The sequence below is a fragment of the Lactuca sativa genome, chromosome 1, assembly GCF_002870075.4.
Source record: "Lactuca sativa cultivar Salinas chromosome 1, Lsat_Salinas_v11, whole genome shotgun sequence".
Classification (NCBI taxonomy): Eukaryota; Viridiplantae; Streptophyta; class Magnoliopsida; order Asterales; family Asteraceae; genus Lactuca; species Lactuca sativa.
The window spans coordinates 205,754,966-205,766,122 of record NC_056623.2 but is presented as its reverse complement, the minus strand read 5'-3'; positions in this window follow the sequence as shown (position 1 = coordinate 205,766,122).

Below are 11,157 nucleotides of genomic sequence, written 5' to 3'. Positions count from 1 at the left end.
TTTAGTTTAGATTTGAATAAATGTTGTTATTCACCAGAAATGGCAAGAAATATTATTTCCTTTCATGCATTGTATAAAAAAGGATTTACCTTTTCATTTGATAATGAAGTTGGTTCGATTAATGCTTTCTTTAATAATGTTCTTTATTTTAAAGCATTACCTTGTGATGGTGTGTATGAAACTGTATTTGTGGTTGATAACTTAGGAAATAATGTTTTGTGTATTGATTCTCTTAATAACAATAACTTGGATAAAGCATCACTATGGCACTGTCGTCTTGGACATATAAGCAAGAAACGCATAGGCCAACTCCAAAAGGATGGAGTCTTGGAGTCATTTGACCTAAATTCAAATGATAGTTGCGAATCATGCTTACTTGGAAAAATGACAAAGTCACCCTTCACAGGTTCTTGTGAGAGGGGTGAAGGTTTGTTGGACCTTGTACATCCGGATGTGTGAGGACCATTCAAACATGCCACAAGAGATGCTAATCGTTATTATTTGACTTTTACTGATGATTATAGTAGATATGGATATGTCTACTTAATCAAGCATAAGTCAGAGACTTTCGAAAGGTTTAAGGAATATAAACAAGAAGTCGAGAATCAGTTGGGCAGGAACATTAAGATGCTTCGATCCGATCGAGGCGGTGAGTATCTTAGTTCAGAGTTCCTCGACTATCTTAGGGAATGTGGGATTGTCTCACAATTGACACCTCCCAAGACACCGTAGTTGAATGGTGTAGCTGAGAGGCGTAATCAAACCTTGTTGGATATGGTTCGTTCCACAATGAGTCGAGCTTCACTACCAATCTCATTCTGAGGGTATGCCTTAGAGACTGCCGCCCATATCCTTAATCTAGTCCCTACAAAGAAAGTTGCCAAAACTCCTCACGAGATGTGGACTGGTAAAGTACCCAAACTAGACCACATCAAGATTTGGGGTTGTGAGGCTTTCGTGAGACGTGAGACTCATGATAAGCTTGAACCCCGAAGTGAGAGGTGTATTGTCATCGGCTACCCACAAAGATGCTTTGGTTACCTCTTCTACAGACCTAGTGATAATGTGGTCTTTGTAGCAAGAAGAGGAGTCTTTCGAGAGAGAGAGAGTTTATAAGCCAAGGAGACAGTGGGAGGCAAATTGACCTTGAAGAACTTCAAGAGTCAAGTGGTGAAGGAACTTTAAACCCTAGCCCTCAACTTGAGGAGGAAACTCCTGTTGAGCCAATTGACGAGTCTGTACCTCTGAGGCATTCCACGAGAGTTAGGAATGCACATGCGCATTATTATGGCTTCCATATTACTGCGAAAGGTGAGACACTTATTAGTGATGAGACACTAGTAGGTCTAGATGAACCTAACAATTATGCGGAAGCCATGGCAGGCCCTGAGTCTGCTAAATGGAAAAAGGCTATGGATAGCGAGATACAATCCATGTATGACAATCAAGTTTGGAACTTAGTTGAGAATGTACCAGGTCGTAAGACTGTAGGGTGCAAATGGATTTTCAAGAAGAAGACCGACATGGATGGTAATGTACACACTTATAAGGCTCGACTGGTTGCAAAGGGCTTCTCTCAAACTCCTGGAGTGGATTATGATGAGACTTTTTCTCCGTAGCCAAGATTAAGTCTATTAGGGTTATGTTAGCCATAGTTACATTTCATGACTATGAAATATGGCAAATGGATGTCAAAACCGCTTTCCTTAATGGAAAGTTGACTGAAGATGTTTACATGAGTCAGCCAGAAGGTTTTGTCAGTAACGAGTACCCTAATAGAGTGTGTAAGCTTGAGAAATCCATTTATGGATTAAAGCAAGCACCTCGCAGATGTAATCTTTGCTTTGATGAGAAAGTCAAGGAATTTGGCTTTTATAGGAGTGAAGATGAATCTTGTGTGTATGTCAAGGCTAGTGGGAGTATAGTTAGCTTTTTGGTATTGTATGTGGATGACATACTACTCATAGGAAATGACATCCCAACTCTGCGGGAAGTTAAGTCTTAGCTTGGGAAGTGTTTCTCTATGAAGGACCTAGGAGAAGCTGCCTATATTCTAAGGATACGGATTTTGAGAGACCTGAGTAAAAGACTAATTGGACTTAGTCAAAGTCCCTACTTGGACACGGTGTTGAAGAGATTCAGCATGCAGAACTCCAAGAAAGGAGAGTTACCCATCCAGAGTAACGCCAGATTGAGTAAGACACAAAGCCCTAGTACTGAGGCTAAGATAGCATAAATGAGTCGAGTGCCTTATGCTTCGGCAGTAGGCTCGATCATGTATGCTATGACCTGTACTCGACCTGATGTAGCCTTTTCCTTGAGCATGGTTAGCAGATATCATGGGAACCCTGGCAAGGCTCACTAGACTGCGGTAAAGAATATTCTCAAATACCTACGGAGGACTAAGGACTGGGTCCTTACCCTCGGTGGGAGTGATGACTTGAGAGTTGTTGGGTATTTTGATGCTGGATTCCAGACTGATAGGGATAATTTCCACTCTCAGTAAGGCTGGGTCTTTACCCTAAACAGAGGAGCAATCACTTGGAAGAGTTCCAAGCAGGAGACAGTGGCTGATTCCACTTGTGAATCAGAGTATATAGCAGCGAGCGAGGCAACAAAGGAGGCTATATGGCTGAAGAACTTCATTGGAGACCTTGGAGTAGTACCAGCTATAAAGGAGCCCATGGAAAATATCATTTTATCAAGGAACCAAGGGATCATGGGAGATCCAGACACATCGACAGAAAATATCATTTTATCAGACATCGCATAGAAGAAGGAATCCTCGTGGCAAAGAGGGTATCATCGGATGAGAACACAACAGATCCCCTTACGAAGGGACTGAGTAGGGTTAAGCATCTCTAGCATGCTCTGAGCATAGGGCTGAAGGATGATATAAGTTTTAGTAATTAGATAAATTATGAAATTTGTAAAGTGTAATTGACATTTGATAAAGAATAAAAGTTGTGTTTATTTATGAGTAAAGTGTCACTATCTTTTTTCAATCGTTTACTATAATTTCTTTTGCATGTTTTGACTTCCAGAATAGTATGTTGTGGTTTTACATATTATTCAAATTTTCCACAGTCGTTCATATGTTGGAAGTAGATATGAAGTAAGACTGTCATGAAGTTGGTTGTAGGTGTCAGGATATAAGACAACACTTCATGAGTGCTCACAAGTTCTGAGTATTGGAATCAACCCACGCTCACTGGAATCACTTCATGGAATTTTATCTCAAGTGATCGTAAGACGACAATATCATATAAGTCTTCAAACCTAGAGATATGATTTGTTTCCTATGAATTGATTATGCATTGATTGTACGAAAACGCATTGGTAACTCGATGTTATAAAATGTGCTATTGTGTATAACTCAACTAGTAGTAGAACAAACATATGAGTCGAATATTAAGTTCTTTGTCAAACAAATCGGAAATCGGGAAATAAACTGCTGGACAATAAATAAGACATTGTTCCATGTATTTGTTCAGCTGATATCTAGAACAGAGGATTATATGATTACTTATCTTAAATGGCGTATCAACATCTTCTCAGTTCCGAGAGACCTTGAAAGAGGTACGATTGTTGATCGGCTCCTGAAGTATTGCAGTTATAGTTATTAAACTTATCCAAGTGGGAGACTGTTGGATAAGGTGTCTAAGTCCATAACTATTTCTGGTAAGTACTTGACCCAACCCGAAATGGTCCATTTGGATTGCATGGCACCATGCAATTGGATAAACTAAATGAGAGAAATAACACCTATGATTTATTAATATATTATAAGTTCTGATATATTAATAATATTGTTTAATTAGTTTTGATCAAGAATTAATTTAGAATTAATTAACTGATCAAAAGACAACTAATTAAATATATGGGTAGATTATGTAAATCTTCCATATCTTATATAGTGGGCTAAGAGGCTCCATGGATTATCAAGTTGGGTTCCACCCATAGGATGCTCCATGGAGTTAACCCATGGATCAAGAAATGAAGAGTCATGTTACATTAGGGTTTACCTAATGCAACACACTATATAAGCAATGTGTTTCTCTCGAAAATCGGCTACACTAAGAAACAAGAGGGCTTGGCCGATTTTGCATGTGTTAGAGTATTCTCTCAAGTTTATTTTTTCATTTGGTGTTGTGTGAAGCATTTGAGGCATCACACTTGAGGTGCTAGACTCACAAGGTTTCAAGGAACACTTTCAACAACAAGGTATGTAGTTTTATCTTTTATACAAAGAAAATTGTTCCCCATGTATGCTAGATAGGTTCATAACCTTGGAAAACAACTTTGCATAATATTAGACAAACATAGATCCAAGGTTATTAGGGTTGCATGTACACTTAGGAAGTGTTAGAATGCTCAAAACCCATCAATTATGTCACTCATATTTTTCTAGAGACTGAAGGTTGTAGTATTTATCCCTAAGATTCAAATCTTAGCATTATACCAGTTGAGTGATATACTATAGGTGATAATATTAACCTAATTCTTTATTAACACCGTTGTGGGTTTTTAAGATAGCTTCTATTTCCTTTGCTTAAGGGTTTTAAGCTAGTTGCTTATTTGTCCTTGTGGACAGATTCTGACTGGCTGCTAATGAATTTATGGTAGACATTTCTGGGTTGCTACTTTGTTAAAGATATCTTCCTAAGATTTTGATGTTTGGTTTATTTTTCCGGGTTTGTATTTGTGGTAATTTAATTTCTTAGCAACCTGTCTACTTATCGCTTTCTAGGTAGAGTTGTTGACTTCATGTTATCTTTCATTCTCTCGTATTAGCTTATGGCCCTTTTGGTGCATTTAGAGCTCGTTTTTAAATTTGTGGGATGAGTATTCTAGGTAAATTTCTAGGGTTTCAGACTTGAAGAGGTTAGGAAAAAAAAATTACAGGTGCTTACATGTCTCTATCTCACTCTCTATCTCATGAGTCAAAAAGCTAATGCACCACATGCAAGTGGGTCTACAAAAGTCAAACATTTACAAAGTCATTCATGAATAACTTTGTATCCCAACATTCTCCCCCTCAAAGTTAGGAATGGATGACCCGCTTTAAATCTTCCAAAATCGAGCAACTACGCGATCCGAGCCTCAAACGTGACACATGTTGAGATGAACTTCAAATATTCAGTTCTTCCATGATTCTTCTATTTGGGTTCTAGGATGTGAGACAATACGAACGAACATCAACGAATGATTAAGAGCTTCTCAAACTCCAACTAATCACCCAAAAGTTGAGCATAAAAACACACCCCGAAAATCTTTAATAAAACCAAACCCATCTTGAACCGAAATCAATTCCGAATCTCCAATCGCATCATTTCATAACCTTCAAAAATTCAAGGTCACATCGGTCTTCAAGTTCACGTAATATGAAAAATTCAACTTTGAATTTCCATATAAATTTCTCCCCCTTTTCATAATCGAAATTTGATTAGAAAACCACCAAGGAAAGATAACGTTCTCTATTCGGAATTTTTCGTGTCAAAACTCCACCTTAACATATGGCATAAACTTTTTGCTTCAATCCTGAAAACCGAAAAAATCTCCAATTTTTAGCTTCGTTCACGGACCGCCTTTGACAAAATTTCTCAAAAATGGGTAGAAATTGTCAATTTCAAAATTCTGCAGTGCCCTGGTGCGCCCAAAATAGCCAAAAATGTGAAACTCTCCCCATTTTCCGAAGCTGGGTAGAAAACATCAATTTGCATTAACTGCAGGGGCCTTAAATGCAATTTCTTCAATTTCTCATCAAAATCAGTGCATTTTTGAAATTGGGCAAAAACTGCCAAACATTCGAAATTTCAGGGACTGCTTTCGAAATTCTGCATTCTTCTTCAAAACTGTCGAAATTAAGTCCAAATTTTGAATGTAGGCAAAAGGTGTCAAACTTTCGAAAGTGCAGACATTAATTTCGAAAATTCTGCCTTATGACTTCCAATCTTTTGAAAACTACCCCAAATTGTCGAAATTTTGTAAATGTGTCAGACTTTCGAAACAGCAGGGAGAAAATTCGATACTTCTGTCTTATTTCCTACAAACTTTCGAAAAATTGCCCCAACTTTCGAAACTTCTTTCCAATACTCCAAACTTTCGAAATTACCTCCTTATTTCGAAATGAGTTAAAAAGTGAAAAACATTCGAAACTTCAAGGGCTATTTTCGAAACTTGCACTATCCTTCTTCATTCATTCCTAGATATCGAATATCACAAAACTTTTGTTAATCCCATAATCACCAAAACCTTCGTGATTAATTTTTTTTGACCATCGACTTTCGAAAATAACAATTTGACACATCAATAATGAATCCTTTAAACTCGATCTCAATTACTCGAAGAAACATCGACAATCGATCCTTTTCACATCAACAATCATTCGACAGTGAACCAAAAGTGCAACCATCGATTCCCAAAATTGTTAAGACTCTCAAATACAAGTCAACATTGACTTTCTCATGTCGACTTTGCTATCAATTAAGCACCCATGTCGACATAACATCTTATCAACAAATTCAACTTCGGATAAAAAATTAGGGGTGTTTGGCTTAGCTTTTCACAGCTCAAAAGTGGTTTTCAGAAAAGTTACAAAAAATTAGGATTTCTTGACTTTTCCAAAATGTGTATAAAAACTTGAAAAGTAAGCTTTTAAAACTAGTTTTGCCATTCTTTTCAAAAATGAGTTTTGGCTCTCCTTGGTATCCCAAAATCAATCCTTCGTTAATTAGCCATCGTCATATCAAGATTTCGAAATATTTAATTCAAGATCATACTGTCGACACAACTATTCAATCAACATTTGAAATACCGTCGACTCCCAAACGATTTACAGATTGGAATTATTGCGACATCAGATCCTTAGCAATTGATTCACTCCTTAGCAAATCCTTCGAAATTACATCCAATAAACCCAAATCGATCATTTAACCCCTTTATTATCAAACATTCAACCATCGACTGTGACTTTCGTTCTGTACACTCTGAACAATTTCTATGATTCCAGATCGGAACTGTAATGACTTCAAAACTTCCGATTCCTAACTCACGTATTGATTGTTCGACGCCATAGACGTTGACTCCAAACAATCAACAAATTCGTCTCAATCAACACCAAGTAAGACCAGTCAAAATCGAATTCAACACCAATTAAGCACAAGTTCCAGTCGAAATCGAACTCAAAATCATTAATCGCCTTTGAAATCGAGTTAGACTCCAAGTTCACTTTCCTGTTTGATTTAGATTCCCGTATTAATTTTGACTTTTATCCTTCCGTTGACCACGACGAACACTAATTTGAAACCGATTTTGAGATGGAAGTCATCAAATAAAAATTGATTCACAAGAATATCAACACTAATCGGAAATCAATTTGCAAGAACACCGAGAATGAACTTATATACAAGAACACAGGCAGTGCGTATGGTGAACAGCTAGATGAACAATCGATTAATGCTTATGATACAAAATGAACGAACGCAAATAGATACAATCAAGCTGATTTGGATAGATCTTTGGGCTTACAAAAGTGGATCATGAAGAGTGTTTGAATTTTGATTTTGGGCTCAAATCAATGTATATTATCCGATAATCAAATTGGGCTTGAATATTTGATTGATGAACAGTAACTAGATTTAGTTTTAGGGTTGATCTAAAAAAAAATTGATTGGATCATCAATGGGATAATAACGGGTAGATCCAACGAAACAAACCAATCAAAATTCAAGAACGTAACGCACGATTCAACAAGATTAAGAGAGATCATAGAGAGAGACTCACCATAAATGCTCCAATTGTGACAAATTTTGCCAAACCAAGAATCGTTTCTTCAAAAAATTGTGTTGATATTCGAAGACCCGCTCTGATACCAATTGATGTGATTTAAGAACATGGGTTGGCATGCAAAGTTAAAGATTGCACAATGAACATGGTGATTTGGATGTTAAAGAGATGTATTGAATATGTATGGTGTTACAAAAAGGGACATATATCTACATATACATAAATAACACACACTCACACACTCAACTTTTACACCTCTCAAGCATACCTCTACAAGTGGTGTGAACCCACCTTATATAGAGGTGTTTACATGTCTCTCTCTCACTCTTTATCTCATGAGTCAAAAGGCTAATGCACCACATGCAAGTGGGTCTACAAAAGTCAAACATTTACAAAGTCATTCATGAATAACTTTGTACCCCAACAGTTTCTTGGAATGCACGTCCGACAAGTGGGTGCCCCGCACACAATGGGTCCAAGTATAAAATAAGTGCATTGGTCCCCCCTTGTCAACGTGCACTTCAAATTTATTTTCCATTTTTTGCGATTTCTAGGCCCCACACGAGATTTGCACGTTGCGCTTTTCGGGTTTTGTCGTTTTCCTCCACCTAATTCTCTTTCCTTCTAGGTATACGAGTCCTAACCCTAACATATTTCTAGTGATAATGGATTCAAATTTTTCCTGTTTTGAGTTTTTAAGTATTCTGAGATTATTCCAATTTTGGTGTGATATTGCGAAATTATCGAGCTAGATAGATAGTATATCGATCAATTCTAGTAGCTCTATAGTTGATTATTGTTAAAACTCATTATACTACTCTGATTTGAAGCATTTTCGAGTTTTGGGGGAAAAAAACTTAGGGTTTTGGTTAAATTCGAGTTTCTATCATGTTTTAAGTCAAATTGGTGGTGTAGTTTTCTTGTCATACGCTTCCTAGACTGAAATTTGGATGAAATTGGAACCTAATTTCGATATGTTCGTCATCGTGTTCTTGAGGCAAGTGGTGTTGGAATAGTGTCCAAGGTCATTAACTATTGGTAATATTGCTAATAATAGCAGGGTCCTTTTAGGTTGCCCTCAAGACCCAAATTGAGTAGAATAAATAAAGGAGAAATTAGTTTATTAATTATTTAGGTTAATAATTAATTATAAACTAATTGGAAATATATTTTGGGAATTAATTAACAGTTTAATTAATTAAAGGGTTGAATGTTCATTAATCGATAGTTGGTTAATCAGGAATGTTCCAGAACCTTATGGAATTAGGGTTGGATGAAAATCATTCCATCCCACATGGGAAAGGAGTGAAATTTCGTGGTTATGCCTCCATCCCACATGGGAAAGAGTACTAAACCTAAGGAGGCATACAAGGCTATAAATAGGGCCTTAGAGATTTCATTCCTCCTTGCAACTTGGCTTGAAGTATTCGCCGACCCTTCTTCGTCCCCCTATTAGGGACGATTTCTAACCCCTTTGGGTTTGTGAAATTGACCCTTCTCTTAGTTATTTTTATTCCACTATTTGGTGTCATTGGGTGTGATACCATTAGAGGAATTTTGGTTTGGATCCTTTCGTCCAAGCAACTTCATGGAGGTTCAAGATCTCAATCATGGAGATCAAGGGCTACATAAGAGGTATGTTTTCTTACTTATGTTTTAGTTTTCTAGGGTTGATCTAATTAGCATGGTGCCATAGATCCATAGGATGCATGTACACTTAGGTATATCGTTGTTTCGATTTTTCCGTTGCCTAGTTTTAGAGTGTATTTGATGCATAGAAAACCCAATAGTGGTATCAGAGCCATTGGTTCATGGTTACTTTCACCCTAGATCCATGTTTTCTGTAAATACTTGTTAGAAACTAAATGAAAGATGAATAATTGAAACATTTGTAATGTGTTAAAACCTTAGCCGCAGCTCACGACGTGAACTAGGATTTCACGACGTGAGCTCATCAGAATTTAGGGTTTCAGATTTTTTGCCATTTTACAAATATGTAGCTTTGATAAACATGGATAAATACCTAAATTTAAATTGTTTTTGAATATGAAAATTTTTATAAATATTATTTACATGTGTTTATTTGAATTTGAATATTTATTTGATAATTGATATATTATTTAAATGTGTTTATTAGAATTTGAATATTTATCTGTTATTTGATTAGTGAATTTAAGTATTCAATATTATTTATAATATAGATTTAAAAATTTGAATATTACACCCTTATGATTTATTAATTGTTACATTGCATCCTTGCAATTAATTAGAATTAATAATAAACAACTAAATTTAAAGAGTTTTAAATTTACCCCTTATATTTATATATATTAGAATTGTGTCTACTATATGTATAAGAAAGTTACAACATGTGCCCTCACGTGTTTAAATATTGACATGGTCAGTCTTACCGTGACTAGGCTTACCCATTCTAATGTAGGGGTTAAAGGGGGTCTCTTTGATTCCTAATGAGGCCGGTCTTTAATATGCTTCACGCCTACCACCCTCACCGCCCTATTTTGCATTTTGAGAATGGAGTTTCCGAAAGGGTTTGATATTGATAATGGTCAATCTAAAAGTATTCTAAATACAAATATAAAACAAAATCCCGTTTTATTATTAGAATGTGATTTTATATTATCCATGAAAATTGCACATTCTCTTTATACTTTGTTGGTGGAACTCGTGTGGTTAACCGACACGTCAATCTAGGGTATAGTCAAGAATGATATGGAACTCGCAAATCAAAAGTGTAACTTGAGCCGGGGACTATTGTCACACCCCCGAACCAGACGACGGAAACGTCCGAGAGCTCGCGTGACTTTAATTGAATACCATCACAATGAATATACATGAATCATAACAGAAACGTCACTATGCATCAATATATTACAACTGGAATTGTTTTACATCAAGTACATTGTTTTAACATTACACATTCATAACATAAATAGTTTGAGTGTTTTTAACAACATAACATCTAACATTACTTCATAATACTCTTCCGCTTACCTGTTACCTAAGAATACAAGTTATTTTGGAAAAAAGGTCAACATATGAAATGTTGGTGAGTTCATAAGAAATGTTGTGATAAAATGGTTTGTGCAGTTTTGTAAAAACCTAGAAAATCCGATATTTTCTAAAATGACTTTTGTTTATCAAAGCGTGAGATCCATAAATTGATGCGTGAATGATTTTAAAAACACACACACACACACACACACATATATATATATATATATACATATATAACACAGAGGGTATTTGGTAATATTGTTATAAAGTTTCGAACGAGTAGTATTAAATTCCCCGGAAAACCTAATGTTTTCCGATGTTGACATGTATTCGTAATTACTAATTTTTATATTG